At 43.1% G+C, this 16553-nt stretch overlaps 1 protein-coding gene across 1 annotated transcript in view; it reads left to right on the forward strand.

Annotated features, from left to right (window-relative positions):
• The window catches only part of ACAT2 (acetyl-CoA acetyltransferase 2), an 833137-nt gene that overhangs the window by 319168 nt on the left and 497416 nt on the right, over positions 1-16553 (forward strand). The gene's annotated exons all lie outside the window — the stretch shown is intronic.

A 16553-nucleotide genomic window follows, 5' to 3' on the forward strand; every position in this document is an offset into this window, starting at 1 on the left:
ACTAATGCAGTGGTTTAACTTCACCCCTGGAGGCTGATGGGATGGAAGGAAAATAATAGTCATAAATAGATAAATATCCTGTTGTGTTACTAACACCAATGTAAATCTTGAATTCCATAGTCATGATTCAACAAGGTCCAATTGGACTCTTTTTGGTTTTTTATTTTTATAAGGCAAATGATCCAGAATCTTTGAAGTGGGATTGAACTAAGAATAATATGTAGAAGATGCAAAACAAACACAGGTATAAAATACCAGATAGCTTTGCTAACTGCACTACAGCTTGTATTTCACCTGGCAATTTAAAAATGCTAAGATGTATTTAGAAAAGTTTAAAAACTGAAGAAGGACCTCTCTTCTTCCTTTTTTAAAACAAACAAATAAATAAAGATCTCCCAGCATGAAGAAATGCTTCCTTGGGGTCACTTCTACTGCTGTATAATCAGTAACCTAGCGGTTTATAAAATGGCACAATCTCACACTTGTGGCAAAGTATGTCACCACATACGCAAAGTTCACATAAGGACTTTTGGACTCTGAACTTCTGGCACTACAACAGGTCAGTGGAAACTGCACACAGTATATCTGTGGGTGAGCTGCTTCATTTCAAATTGTGAGCGAAGATTTAGATGCTTTACTGTATAAAATGTGCCCTGCACACACAAGTGAGCAAATGTGGCCTTGATGCTGGATAACCAAGAAGTATTTGTGATCTTTACCATGAGACATCTCAGTGAGCCCAAAAAAATGTTTTCAAGCTCAAAACCATCTTGCGACCTGCGGGTATAGGGCGGTATATAAATTCAATTAACAACAACAACAACTGCTTGGAACCTGGATAATGGAAATAGTGCCTTTTTCCAGATCCAGAGGGATGGGGAGAAATTTGATTCAGTTCACATTGAAAGGTGAATTGACCTAATTTGCACTTTCTGAAACAATATGTGAATGGAAACACAGTCGTTCTTCAAAATTCACATACCTCTGAATTCTGCAACACACTTTTCCAGCCAAGTAATGAGCACAAGAATGCAAATATTATGGCAAAGTGTGCATAAAAATGAATATATTTGGGGAAATAGTGTCTAGACTGCATACTCAGGTGTGTGGTGCTTGTGGCCCAGTGAGGGTCCAACCAGAAATAAGAAGCAGGGGATTAGTATTGGGTTGAACTAGGCCACAACTTTTATTGATTACAGTTGTAAGTAGGTTTGGTCAAGGCACTGGGTATGTGTCTGGTATCAAGTACACCGCCTGCTGATTGATAAGTAGGGTGGGGGTTGACCCTGTTGACCCTCACAGGGGGGTTGTCCCCTGACATGTACCAGGTGCTATGATCCCACCAGGTCCACCATTGGGAATGGTGCTATAGCCCATTGGTCCCTGTGTGGACTCCTGGACAGAAACACCCCTTCCTGGATGCCTTTAATGGGGTACCTGATCAGCTAAGGATCCAATCCAACATCTTATCCATCAAAGTTGTGACGTTTTGCTATAAGGTAGGCAAAAACCTGCAGACCGGCCTATTTGTCTGACAATTGTTATTGTAGGCCTACAAGTGGCTAAAGCTGTTGTTGTTGTTTTTACCAAGTAGTAGTTTAGTTCTTTCCGGATTTCTAGCTCTTTTTTACGACAGTAGCAGACAGCTACAGGCAGCACAGTGGAACCTTGGAGATGCAGAGCTGTAATCCATGATGCCAGACCAGCAGTGGGGAAGAATAAGAGATAAGATGTGAATGTGAGGGATGAAGACTTCACGAGAGAGCTAGCAGTAGAGACAACATAAGCAGCTGAGATGGCAGGGATCTGGAGCAGGAAGGAAGACTAGCAGCAGATATAGAGATAGGAGCCCAGAGCCAAGATCTCATAGGAGTCCGGAATGTGGAGACCAGAGGCTGTGCCAGAGAGCAGTAGCCAAAATACAAAATGCTCAATGGTAGAAAGTACAACAGCCTCACTGACAGAGTAGAATGCTGGCTGGGACTGATGGGAGTCAGTGTTCGACAATATCTGGAGGGCTGCAGGTTCCACATCCCTGTTACAACTGATTGACTTTGCAGTTTTTCCACTGAATGTAGCCTATGCTAGCTAGAATCACTGCACACCCATCAGCCTGAAAAATGAGAGTCCACAAGCCTAGACAGATACAACATATAACAATGGTATGTCCTGGGTTACTTTGAAATAGCAGAGAATTTTCTTCTCAGATAATTAAACCTGATTTTAACACAGAAGAACCAATGAAGACTTATGAACTTCACCAGGAGACACATCTACCGGCAAGGAAACTGAAAGGAAAAAAAGAGTGTGCAGGTGTGCTTTCAAAGATTAAGCAGTACCCATCTTTTCTTAATTTCAGCAATAATCTGCAAAGACACTTCTGTACTATGAGTAGGTGCCTGATTACTACTTCTGAAGGCTCACTTGAATAGCTTGCTGACATTGTTCCATCAAGAAATTTAGCCTTCAGACATAGGTCTCTGTGGGTGGTATCCAACTATCTCATTCCACCAGTGCAATGATTTTTGCTTTCACAATAAAACACCCCCACTCACTTCTCCCTGTGAGACCTCCTCCCCTCCCCATATCTGTTCCAGAGTGTTGAAGGAAATCCCCATAACAGATTTAGAGGACATGCAGTGGGTGGAGAGGGAAGTTTCATTGCACAAGTGAGCATTCTTGCGCCTCTGGTACGAGATATTTGGATACCACCCAAAATTTGTTGGAAAGAAGCAAGTTTTAAACTATGTGATAAGTAACTCAGCAAATGGAAACATCATATAAAACCCTCTGTTGTCAACCTTGTCTCATCTAATTTATTACCATCAGGGATGACCTAGGTTCAATTCAGATTTCACTGTGCCTGAACATGACCAAATCCTACCAGTTCTATCATTTTGGGGGCAGGAGATTATCACTCTTTAGTGTTTCGTTTTTAATAAACACAGTTCAAGAGTGACAGATCTAAACACACATCCCCAAATGTAAAAAATAAAACTTGCCTTGCCTTTGAAGACATTTTGAACTTCCTTTTCATTAGTAAATCTTGTTTTGATCTAATTATTAAAGTCTGTACTAGTAGGCCCTTAAAACCCATCCCGGGAGCTTTTTCTTTTCTTTTTTAAAAGGGATTCAATTATGTGAAATTTTGTTTGTATTCACACAGTTCCTCTTTACAATTATGTTTAGCACAGTATGCAGCTCTTTACCAGCCATCCATCTAGTTTGATTCCCACTGAAGTCATAGCTACCGGTTGGTCTCTTGAGCAACGTGTTATGCAAACCCATCTGTGAACTTCTGGGGGACTTTTGTCCTTTCAGCTAAGAGTTTTGTGCAAGCTTGCCAAGAAGACTTGTTTGCAGCTACCTGAATCCAATTAGAATGTTCCCTTCCCCAGTTAGCTTAATTGGAAAGCTAGCATCAAGCCAAATCCTTCTTTTCAAAACTTGGTTTGCAGTGAAAAGGTATGTAGTTAGAGGGATGAGAAGGAAAAGATTTTCAATGCCACCTTTGAACATTTGCCTATACTTGGGTTTTTTGGGTGTTTGTTTGCTGCTTAATAATGTTGTCTCTCATTTTCAGTGACTTGGGAAGCGTTTTCACCATCCATCATTTGCCTTCTAGAATGTACCACTGTTCTGCTCTCAGCAAGAAATGGTGAGAAACTACAGCTTTTGCAGACAAATCAACACCCTTGCCCTGCAGCCACAAACACTTTCATTTCTAAGATTTATACCATCTTGCGGTGCCACACAAGCACACGTAAAAACTAGCCATATATTTAAATGATACATACTTCCTTGGCTCTGAATTTCCTGTAGACTGAGCATAATTTTGAAGGGGAAAATGGTGTGTGTGTGTGTTGTGAATCTACCACACACTCGTTTTTAAGATGGGGAAAAGTGATACGTGCTTATACAAGAGTAAATTCTCCTTTTAGTGGTTACTCTAGGGACAAAAAGTTTTGGTTTGGGGTTCTAAAATATCATCCAAAATGTTAATGATTTCACTTTAGATTTAGATGAGTAAACATTGTCGTTGCATTTGATAATTATCAGAACTATCCACACAACAGTTTGACTTTATCCTTCTTAGCATCTGCAAGATGTTTATTTCCTGAAAGAGGAACCACTTGACCCCTCCTTCATTCCATGGCTGCCCTGATGGCCTTAGCTCATATACAGAGAACAACTGACCACTAGTGGCATTACAAACTCTGGGGAAAGCGGGCTTTGCACTCTTGTTCTCTAGATCCATTTCAGTGATCAAGCTGTCTTCCCACTGAGGAGACCCAGCCCCATCTGAAATGGATCTGCTTTGACAAGTGCAATTTCCCTCAAAGCAGGGGCAGGCCACATTTTTTTCTGTCAAGGACTGGTTAATCAGTTGAGGGCAGCTTAGCCTTCTCGGTGGGGCCAGAGCCTGAAGTTAGCAGGGTCAAAGACAAAGGTGGGTGAGGCTTCCCCTTTTCTCTTTCTCTCTGCCGCTCATTTTTCTCAGTTTCTCCTCCAGCTTTGCCACCATTTCCCCACATGAAATTAGGCCAAAAGCCATGTGAAATTGGGCTGAGGGCCACAGCTTGCCCACCTGTGCTCCAGAGCATGTCCCAGGCCCCTCAATCCCTGGAGTGTCCTAGCCCTGCTGGTCTTCCTCCTTTCAGCTCCTGCTTATATATCTGCCTTCTCTTAATGCGGAAGCAAGGAAAAATGAACAATAATAACATTTGCAAGCCTTATCCTCTTCATCTTGGAGCTTGTGCTGTTTAGGCCCAGAAGAAAAAGCAAGCAAATGGGTTATGGTCATGGGAAGAGCATATAACATGGAAGGTATCCATTGAGTGCATATTGCTCAAAAACCCCTCCCAAACCCTGGTATTGATGTCAGTCTGACATCAATACCAGGGAAGATTCTGGAGCAGATCATTAAGCAAACAGTCTGTGAGCACCTAGAAAGGAATGCTGTGATCACCAATAGGCAGCATGGATTTCTGAAAAATAAGTCATGTCAGACTAACCTGATCTCGTTTTTTGACAGAATTACAAGCCTGGTAGATGAAGGGAACGCAGTGGATGTAGCCTACCTTGATTTCAGCAAGGCATTTGACAAGGTGCCCCATGATATTCTTGTAAAGAAGCTAGTAAAATGCGGTCTTGACTATGCTACCACTCAGTGGATTTGTAACTGGCTGACTGACCGAACCCAAAGGGTGCTCATCAATGGTTCCTCTTCATCCTGGAGAAGAGTGACTAGTGGGGTGCCACAGGGTTCTGTCTTGGGCCCGGTCTTATTCAACATCTTTATCAACGACTTGGATGATGGACTCAAGGGCATCCTGATCAAATTTGCAGATGACACCAAACTGGGAGGGGTGGCTAACACCCCAGAGGACAGGATCACACTTCAAAATGACCTTGACAGATTAGAGAACTGGGCCAAAACAAACAAGATGAATTTTAACAGGGAGAAATGTAAAGTATTGCACTTGGGCAAAAAAATGAGAGGCACAAATACAAGATGGGTGACACCTGGCTTGAGAGCAGTACATGTGAAAAGGATCTAGGAGTCTTGGTTGACCACAAACTTGACATGAGCCAACAGTGTGACGCGGCAGCTAAAAAAGCCAATACAATTCTGGGCTGCATCAATAGGAGTATAGCATCTAGATCAAGGGAAGTAATAGTGCCACTGTATTCTGCTCTGGTCAGACCTGGAGTACTGTGTCCAGTTCTGGACACCACAGTTCAAGAAGGACACTGACAAACTGGAAGGTGTCCAGAGGAGGGCAACCAAAATGGTCAAAGGCCTGGAAACGATGCCTTATGAGGAACGGCTAAGGGAGCTGGGCATGCTTAGCCTGGAGAAGAGGAGGTTAAGGGGTGATATGATAGCCATGTTCAAATATATAAAAGGATGTCACATAGAGGAGGGAGAAAGGTTGTTTTCTGCTGCTCCAGAGAAGCGGACACGGAGCAATAGATCCAAACTACAAGAAAGAAGATTCCACCTAAACATTAGGAAGAACTTCCTGACAGTAAGAGCTGTTTGACAGTGGAATTTGCTGCCAAGGAGTGTGGTGGAGTCTCCTTCTTTGGAGGTCTTTAAGCAGAGGCTTGACAACCATATGTCAGGAGTGCTCTGATGGTGTTTCCTGCTTGGCGGGGGTTGGACTCGATGGCCCTTGTGGTCTCTTCCAACTCTATGATTCTATGATAACCCAGAACTGGCAATAGTGGTAGGTGCCAAATGTAGCTTGAGATATGCACCCCTAAATTCAACATCATGGAGTGATGGAGGGGCAGAAGGGCATTAGGGCATTTATGGATCCTGTTGCCTGGGGCAGTTGTCTCCCCTTGCCTAGTGTTTGGGCCAGTCTTGTCTGAGGTAAGCCCACAAGTAGGACAAGGGACCAAGTTACCCAAAGGACCGCCTTCTTCCATATAACCCTACCCAAGAATTGAGACCTTCCACAGAGACCCATGTGCCACAGGGCCTTTTGTGTAGCAGCCTCCTGCCCCTGAAAATCCCTTCCCTGGGAGACTGAATGGCCCCATTGCTGTTTGTGGTTAGGAGAGCAGTTTATCTTTAATCAGACTATTGAGCCTCCTAGATATTTCAGCTTTTATTGTTTTCTTATTGTCTGCTGTCTTTTGTTTTGTTTTTACAAGCTTTCAGTGTATGCCACTCTGATCTCCTTGGGGAGGAAGAACAGGATATACATGATACTAACTAAATAAATAGCTTTTGCACATTCTACAAAGGGCCCACAAAAGGAGAGAGTGCTTGCCTGCTTGGTCTTACACAACAGAGTTTGTTATGTTTTATGATGTGTGTTGGGGGAGAGGAGATAAATCAAATGAATTTACGTAAAATAGTAAGTTCAGCGGCTTTTTTTTGCTTGTGGAATTTCTCCCACAGAGCTGAAATCAGCATGACTGAGTGTTTTGAAAAAAGAAGGGCATAGGCTCAGGAAAAGGCATTCAGGGACAATTGAATGAGATTTATAGAGAGAGCACTAAATCCCTCACATATCCTCCATGTGCAATTTGAATGCACATTCAATGCACCCCTGACATATTGCTACCCATCAGTGAACATAAATAAGAACAGCCTTCTGGATCAGGCCAGTGGCCCATCCTGTTCTCACTGTGGTCAACCAGATGCCTATGGGAAGCCTGTAAGCAGGATTTGAGCACTAGAGCACTGTCTCTTCCTGTGATTTCCAGCGCCTGAGATGTGTGCTATACAGTCAGGATGCTTAAGGATAATTATGCTTATATAGAAAATGTACCTCCTTTGCCAAGACCTTGTACCTTCAGTTTCCAGCAAATATAGTCCACTAGTAATAGAGGAAGTTACCCTGAAGATGGCTACATGTTCCAACCAGGATCAGAGGCAACATTCCTCTGAATACCAGTTGCTTGGAAGTAGCTCCACAGCTACTGAGGGCTATTGCTTCATTTCCTGTTTGTGAGCTTCCTAGGGGAATCTGGTTGGCCACTGTGAGAAACAAGATACTGGGCTACATAAACCTTATGTATTATCTAGAAGGGCTCTTCTTATGTTCTTAGATGAGCCTCATGACATCAACATGGAAGCACTGGTGGATGTTGACTGATCTCTTCTGGAGCTATTCGTTTGAGCTGTGTGTGTGTGTGTGTGTGTGTGTGTGTGTGTGTGTGTGTGTAGGCGGGGTAGTCTGGATCAAGCTGTCCACTCTGTCTTGCCACTCTTGTGGATTGCTATGTGAGTTCAAATGCTGACTGCGTTCTACCTGCCCTGTTGGAGACAGTATGCCTTTGAATACCAGTTGCTGGGAACTGAAAGTAAGGAGAGGGCTCTTGTACTCAGGTCATGCTTGTGAGCTTCTCATGGGCTTCCAGTTAGCCAATGAGAGAACAGGATGCTGGACCAGATGGGCCTTTGGCCTGATCCAACACAGCTCTTATATTCTTATGTTTTAAACCTATATCAGAACTGATCTCTCACCCTTTGTTGAGTTATGCTGCAACTCAAGTCAGCTTGATCTACATGAGGCATGCTTCTTGCATGAGTAATATGTTTTGAGAAACAGTATGTATGCTTTTGCTAATTCTGCCACATGAAAATATTATGTGCCGAGCAAAACCTCCAGGTGAAGGGCCATAGATCAGTTGTACAGCACATGTCTTGCATGTATAAGCCCCTAGGTTCAAGCCATGGCTTCCCCAAGTATCTCTAGCTTCAATCCCAGACATCTCTAGATAGAGCTGGTAAAAGCTGTCTGCAACCTTGGAGAGATGCTGTCAGTTTCCAAGTGATGGGGACTGCGTTTACATCAGAGTTTACGATAGAGATGTACAGCTTGTTGTTCTCCAGATGTTGTTGGACTACAACTGCCATCAACCCTGGCCTTTGGCCATCCTATCTGAGGCTGATGGGAGAATACCTGGAAGGCCTAAGCTTCTTTAACCCAGAGCTAAATGTACCAATAAGGGACGTGGGTGGCACTGTGGGTTAAACCACAGAGCCTAGGGCTTGCCGATCAGAAGGTTGGCGGTTTGAACCCCCGTGACGGGGTGAGCTCCCATTGCTCAGTCCCTGCTCCTGCCAACCTAGCAGTTCGAAAGCACGTCAAAGTGCAAGTAGATAAATAGGTACCGCTCCAGTGGGAAGGTGAACGGCGTTTCGGTGCGCTGCTCTGGTTCGTCAGAAGCGGTTTAGTCATGCTGGCCACATGACCCGGAAGCTGTACACCGGCTCCCTCGGCCAATAAAGCGAGATGAGCACCGAAACCCCAGAGTCATCCACGACTGGACCTAATGGTCAGGGGTCCCTTTACCTTTAAATGTACCAATAATATCACATGATACTTCTTGTGTTACACATTTTCCCCAAAGTGTAAAAAGAACCAGAGACTATATGCTGGTGCCTTGAATAAGACTAATGTCTGTGCTTGGGAATATGTACATTTTAAATCAATATAGACAATTGCTGTGACATTTCCAGTCTCTGTGGCTTCTTGCTTTGTGTTAATCTAGTGGGAAGACATCTGGGATTTTCGTATTCAATGGAACTGTTAATGTTCATGGATCATCCCTTTCCATGGTCAGCAATGGGATCTGGATCGTGACCTGCAGGATTTGCTAGCATAAGAACTTGTATGAATCCTGTAATCTTTACGACAATATCTTAATCCCAATTTCTGGAAAATCCATTTATGAGAATTAAGGTTTACAGAAGGAATAACAAAGAATGAGAGCATTTCAGTATACCAATGGGAAGTGGGTGAAAACATCTGCTTTGGACAGAATAGATGCATCTAGATTAATTATCTGGGTTTTTATATGGTCTTTGCTCGCACCATTTTGACCCAATCAGTCAGATCCTTTTTATCATGTTCCATTTCCAGCATATGCTGTCCAGTTGAGCCACTTAACTCCAGCGCTGAACACAAATCTAAACAAGATTAATCAGTTATGCCTCAGAGAACATGTCCTTTTCTGGAATTGTAAGCTGCGACTCTATCAGGAATGCAATGTAGTTGTCATTTATGTCCTCCAGATTATTAGAAGAAACTGCAATGTAGGGAATCATGTGGTAGGTCTATTCTCATAGGGCTTTTACAGATTTAAAAGTCAGGTTTTATTATTAATGCTAATACTATGTAGCCCAACATCCTGAGCTGATGTGATGAATGGAGTGGCAGCCTGGGACCAAGATACCTGTTGGATGTTCCACAACCTGCCTTTTTGCTGATAGCACCTACCTTCTGTAATGCCTTTGCTAGACTAATTTGTGAGCTGGAAACAATAATGACCTTTAAAAGCTTCTTAAAAACTTATGTTTCTGAATGTGCAAAGAGAAATAAAAGAGTGAAAAGTAGCAGCCGAAAGCTGTAATTTAACAGTATGATCCTAATCCTTGTGTACTCAAAATAGGGATGAGCAAGTATATCAGTTTGGTTTCTTGTTTTTCCAGTCTACTTTGTATTTCCTCATCTATTTGTGGATTATTATTATTTTTAAAACAATCCTCACAAAAATTCACAAACATTTGAGTACGAATTTTTCCTAACGTTTGCATGCAATTTTGCTTAACATATGCAAAACAATTTGCAAAGCAATTTTCTCTAACAGAATTTGTATAGATTGTAAGGTTCTTGGGGCGCAGGGACTTGTCCTCTTTAAAATTCTGTGCATAGCACATACTGATTATGCTACATAAAGCAATCAGTATTTAGAACAGAAGCAATAAAGACAGCAACACTCACTAATAGATTCTGATGATCAGAAGAAGCTTCATATTCTAATACTATGACTATAGGAACAGTTAATGAAATGACACAGAGAATGGAGTGATGCAGCTCATACATTTGTAATGACATAATAGAAATATAATAAGTAACCATTAAAGTTTACAGTCTGATATCAGTACTCTCTGCCCTGGACTCCTTTGGGAAGAAGGCTCTTGGGGTTCCTGGAAGATTGTGGCCCTCTCACTTTAAAAAAGTTTCCCCATTCCTTTTCTAAACCATGAAAGCTTACGTTGTAACGTATTTAACATCTTTAAGTTGCCATAAGGCTTTTATTTGTCACAGCTTCTTTCTGGTATTCTGCTGAACTTGATGGTTCAGGGAAGAATTAACATCTCTCTGTTAAAAGCAGCTAGGAAATCAAGAATGAAATTAAGTAGAACAGATGTGAATTACTCAACTTTGTCAGGAACAGAAGTGTGCAGCTGTCTTCCAACAAGATTTAGCTTCCATATTTTTGAACTAACCACAACCTGGCTCAGAACTATATCTTGGATGCCAGGGAAATCTTAATTTATAGGGGGCAGAGGTACCAAAAACTTTGTAGAATCCCCATAGTAACGACAGCAGACTGAACACAACTCTGACTCTGCTGCTCTTCGGACCATGGGAGGTTTCAACTTGGGAAAAGTGGAGGAAAACTACACTCTACCGAGGGTGTTTATCAAAATGTTTTGTACTCATTTTTGCAAACAACTTCCAAAAAATGAATGCATTCCATTTGCTATATCCGACAGCATGGCTGAAGACATACTTTAAAGCCCTATTCATGCATTATATGGAATGCATCAGGGCTTAAAGTGACACAGGGCAAGAAAGCATCAACCCCAACACCCCCTCGTATGTTGGCTCCACTTCAGACCTTTGTGTGCTGAACATGAAGGTCTGAAACAGACTTCTAAGTCCATTCAGCCCCAGTGTCCCCACACATGTCAGCTCCACTTTAGACCTTGGAGTGTTTAGTGTGAAGGTCTGAGGCAGGATTCTACTAAATGTGTTCAGCTGAGCATGCTTAGAATCTCCCCTGTGATTGGCAAGGTCTGTTATGATGTGAAAACCCCCTAACCATGCTCAGCTGAACACAGTAAGAATCTCCCTTCAGATCTTTGCACTCAACACATGAAGGTTTGAAGCAGGGTTAGCTAAGGTATTGTTCTCTTGATATTTTGGGGCTTTGTCACTGACCATTAACTAGGTTGGCTGGTGCTGATAAGAGCTGGAATCCAAGAACATCTGGATGGCATCGGGTTGGTTACTCTTGAGCTAAAGTTCCCTCCCATGATTTGGGGATTGGTACACAGCCCCGCTCCTCTACATCAGGTATGCAAAATCTTTGACCTTCAGATGGTGTAGAACTACAACTCTTCTCATCCCTGTTCATTGACTATGCTTTCTGGAGCTGATGGGAGTTGTAATTCATTAACATCTGGAGATAGTATTCTTTTTAAAAAATGCGAACTGATGTTAAAATGTAGATCCAGTCATCATCACACACCTTACATAGCCTTTATCTTGCCTGATCAGTTTTTCTGAAGTGATAATTGAGTGAATGGAGTGATGTGATGGGTACAAAGGGAGTGTGGTTGTCGAATGAGTATGAGACTATGATAACTGTCAGGAAATCTTCATTGCTTCTGCTCAGTTATGAACCTCTTGCCTACCTTGGAATATTGACTTCTGGACCTCCTGCTTGCTGTCATATTTTGGAGTAGTAGCTTGATAATAAATGTGCTATATTTTGTTATGCACATTTTGTTTTTTGTTTTACCTAAGCACATTGTGTACAAGTCTATTGCTTATATTTCTTAATGTGATGAATTGTATTATTAGTAGTATTTGGAATTTGGATTTTTATATTTAAAAGCATGTGTTTTTATATATGGAAATTGCTTTGTGATTTCTTGAAAGTAATGCAAGTTCAATAAATCAACAAATATAATGCAGGAGGGGCACCAAGAGGAGAGCCTCAAATTAAGATCTCGGTGGCCAGGTGAACTAGTTCATGAGAAAATATAAAAATGTGCAAGTGGATAGTTACATGGCATTTTAGCATTTATCCTTATTCTTTTCACACACGCACACGCACACGCACACACACACACACACACACACACTCCTTCTCAGAGTCTGCATTATTTGATGTGACCTGCTGTCCCACAATGTAGCCTATCTAACCAGTTTTAGCTCCCCAACAGAGACTGCTTGACAAATTAAATGCAGCTTTGTGTAGATCAAATGCCAGTACCTAGTACACTTTAAATTGCTCCTCTTGCATTCTTGTGCAGAATCTGAAACGTCGTTAATGAGTGCCAAATACCCATCGGGAGCAGCCAGCAGGGAGAGGAAGTATCACACACCTGGTTTCCTGGTTCTGGCATCACAGTGCCTTACAATGAACTCAATTCCAGGTTCCTTGATAGAGAAGACAGTCGAGCTACAACTGTATATCCACTTACTTAGGATTAACCCTTCTGAACTCAGTGGTTCTTATTTCTGAGTAGACATGTGTAGGATTGTGCTGCCAATGTCAGTTTCCCAGGCATAAGGTCAATTCTCTCTCATATTTAATATAATATCAGGTAAATTTGCAGCAGCATACTTCTTTTTGCATGGTTATTCAATCATATTTTCCAAAGGGGATAAGGAGGGGTGGCTTAGGGTCTTCTGTGACCTTTATTTTTAAAGTTCCTTATTTGGAAATATAGGGGGGGGAAGGGTGTTGGGTTTAAGTTTTCCTACTCTTACTTCATTGTATTTTAAACAATTTTTCAATTTTGTACCTGCTGATTTTCTTCTTTGCGTGGTAAGGCGGAGTCCCCAGGTCCCGAGCGGCCCCCCCGTCATGTGGAATAACGACTCAAGACAACGTGCTATGGGATTAAATTGGCCACAACTTTATTAAATTTCAAATGTGGGTAGACCTTGGCTCAGGCATTGGGCGTTCTCCCTCCCCAGTCCCCAGCCAGGGACCTAGGGAGCATCAGGGTTATCCAGTGTTTGTGTGGGGGATGGGCTGGCTCTGGAGAACATATGTTCAAGCAGAGATAGCCGCCCCTGTTACGCCACCGCCGCAGGGGAGAGCAATGACGACCTTTCGGCATACGGTCAAAGCCTCCCTTCAGAAACCCCTTTAACGGGGAAACCTGGTATTGCCACTGCAAGAGGAAGATGGACAGAAGGATTCCGCCCAAGGACTGATACTGCCAAAGTTGTGAAGTTTTGCTACGGGAAAGGCGAAACCTGCCAATGCAGGGAAATTCCTTTCCGGCCCTTTGACAGCGACCTTAACGTAGCAGTGGCCGCATACCTGTAAGAAAAGTTAACCTGCAAAACCTGTGAAGAAAGTTAACCTGCAAAATAAGGCATTAACAGAGGGTGGGTAGGGTGGGAGAAGCTCTGGAGCCAAGTGAGGATTCCCAGGTAAGATCCTCCCTCTATTGTGTGGGCAGGTAATCCCTCCCCCATCTGGCCTGATCTCCTTGGCAGCGCGTCCCCCAGGTGGGATTGGACAACTGACTGGGGTAGGCGGAGACCTCCAGGTATCCCACCTGAGGGAAGGCAAAGCCAAGCCTATGCTGAATGGAGCTGCTCCAGATCCAGGGGCTGCGCGCGTCCACACAAAGGTCGCCCCCCTTTTATGCGGGGAGCGGTCATTCTGAAATATTTTAAGGTTGTTTCAGGCAGAGAATTTGAAGTGGTAGGCAAACAGTGGTTTAATTCCATGCTTGTTCTTTTCTCTGGAATTGCCATCATTTGCTTGTTTTCAAAAGAAGATCTAGACAACGTGATTGCCAAACCATGACATTCCGGTATTTTCTGTCTTTTTCTCCTGTGGTCCCCACCACCAAGGTCTCATTTGTAGCATTTTTTAAAAATAGCATAACATAATTGTGGTGCCAGTGTGGGCTGTCATTGCAGTGGTGTTTGGTTGTTTTAAAAACACACACATTTTTTTTTTTAGAAAGGCAAAGGAAGATTAGATGGAAAACATTGGAATGTAATGACTTGACAACAATATTATCAGACAAAACATTCTTGGGATCTTTTATTGTGCGTTTAATTGAAGTTTTCTTTTCCCTAACATGAGTTTAACACTGAATCCCTGACTCTCTTTTATCTTTCTTTCCCATTTTAGCCTTCTGCCTACAGATGTGCCCAGGGATTCCTGTCCTTTTACAGAGCAAGTTTGTTATTACTACTTTTCTGTAATGGCTGGTATTTACATCAGCTAATGGAATGGTTAAAAATAGCTTTAAATCCATGGAAATAACAACATTATGCTTTCAAAAGGTGGGAACCCTGTGGATACAGCTGATGGAAAAATGACATTTCCCATGTCTTAGGGTTAATCTACAATTTGTTATGCTGACCCCAAGGCGTGGGATATCTCTAAGTCTATCCAGTGTTGCCACCTTTTGGAAAAGAATTGAAAAGACAGAAGAAGAAGGAAGAAAATTGAAGTGATGATGTAAAAGAAGGAAAAGCAACCTTTTCAACCTTTTTCAGTCCATGGCTCCCTTGACCAACTACATTCTTTCTGCAGCACCTCTGTGGGGCTCAGGAGCCCAGTTGTGTCACCCCTTGCCTGCAGACTTGTCATCCCCTCACCCCTTTTCAAACACCCTCTCTTGTGGAGTGTTCCCTCGGCCTCCTCTCTTCTCCCCTCTCCTTGGGAGTCCTCTGGGCATCTACCCCTGGTGCCTCCTCCCACTGCTCCACAGGGGCCTGGAAGCACCTGGGGCCGGGGTAGGTAACCTAAGGCCCAGGGGCCGAATGCAGCCCATTCACCTTCTCAATCCGGCCCACAGACGGTCCGGGAATCAGCATGTTTTTACAACAGTAGACTGTGTCCTTTTATTTAAAATGCATCTCTGGGTTACTTGTGGGGCATAGGAATTTGTTAATTATTTTCCCGCCAAAATATAGTCCGGCCCACCACATGGTCTGAGGGACAGTGGACCGGCCCACAGCTGAAAAAGGTTGCTGACCCCTGACCTGGGAAGCTTGTAGCCAGAGCTGCTGCAACAAACAGCTGTGCAAGACTTTGGGAGGCAGAGATGTGAGAGGGCATCAGGGGAGGGAGGGAAGGAAAGAGGGACAGAGGCCAGTGTTGCCCACGGCACCCCTGACCTTCATTCCAGGCAGCCTAGGGTTCCATGGCACACTTGTTGAAAACCACTGGTCTATCTACATTGCCTGTGCATAGTGACTTTGCTATAGTTTGTTATATATTTTATAAGACAAGTATAGCCCTGTCTCCTTCTCAAAAGAAGGCAGTATTGGAGAACTTTGCCTAAATATTCTCCACCATTTTTTGTGGTGTCTCTCCGCTCCCACCACCTTTAATGTTCTGGAACCATGCTAAATTTGGGGCATTGTGGAGGGTGCAAAATGACTGCCAGGCCTCCAACCACAGTAGTGGCCACTGCCACAAGCAAAAATCGAAACCTTTTAGAGGAACCAAGCAAGTAGCTCTGCTACTCCCACTGGCAAGCCCCACCCCTCAGAAATCGCTGGGGCTTTTCTCCTCCCCTTTCCTTGGATAAATTTACTAAAACATTTCTGCCCCCCACCCCTGCACACCACAGTTTTCCTGCCCACAGAAAGGGTTGAGTAATTTTGAATTGTTAATTTGTGCACTGCTCTAGTTTAATAGGAACAACTTTTAATTAAGAAGCATAAACACGAGAAAACGAAAACATGATAGAGCCCACACACCCAAACCATTTTTGATTATTGTGGCAACACTGCCAATTATCTATCATAGATAGAGGACAGTCAGTCAGCCTGACTTGAATGTTCCCTTCAAGTTTCTGTTGTTCCATGCCTGGTTGCATGGGTGCCTAGTGGGGAGGGGAACAGCCTCCTGTGCCACCAAATGAACCACAGTTCCCATATTTTCAGCATTCATTTTTGAGCGATGTGGCAAAAAGTGCAGGCACCATTCCCTCATTTTTTAAAGTGAAAAACTTGCCTGCTCTCACTTTTCAACTACTCATGTTTATTTATTCATTTGGAGTATTTACTTTGCCCCTTCAGTAAAATGTCTTGTGGATGCCCATGATCGCTCCTCATCTTCTTAGTGGTGACTCTTCTAGCTACCTTTTCGCTTCACCTCTTTTCTCTTTCATTTTTCTTCATTTCCACTGTTTCTAACTGCCAGCAGCTGATTTTCTCTGTGTCTGGTTCCCCCTCACACCACTGGGCCCACATTATAACCTCTTGGCAGTAACCTATGTGGTTATCTATTCCAATTATCAA

The sequence above is a fragment of the Podarcis gaigeae genome, assembly GCF_964106915.1.
Source record: "Podarcis gaigeae genome assembly, chromosome: 3".
Taxonomy (NCBI): Eukaryota; Metazoa; Chordata; class Lepidosauria; order Squamata; family Lacertidae; genus Podarcis; species Podarcis gaigeae.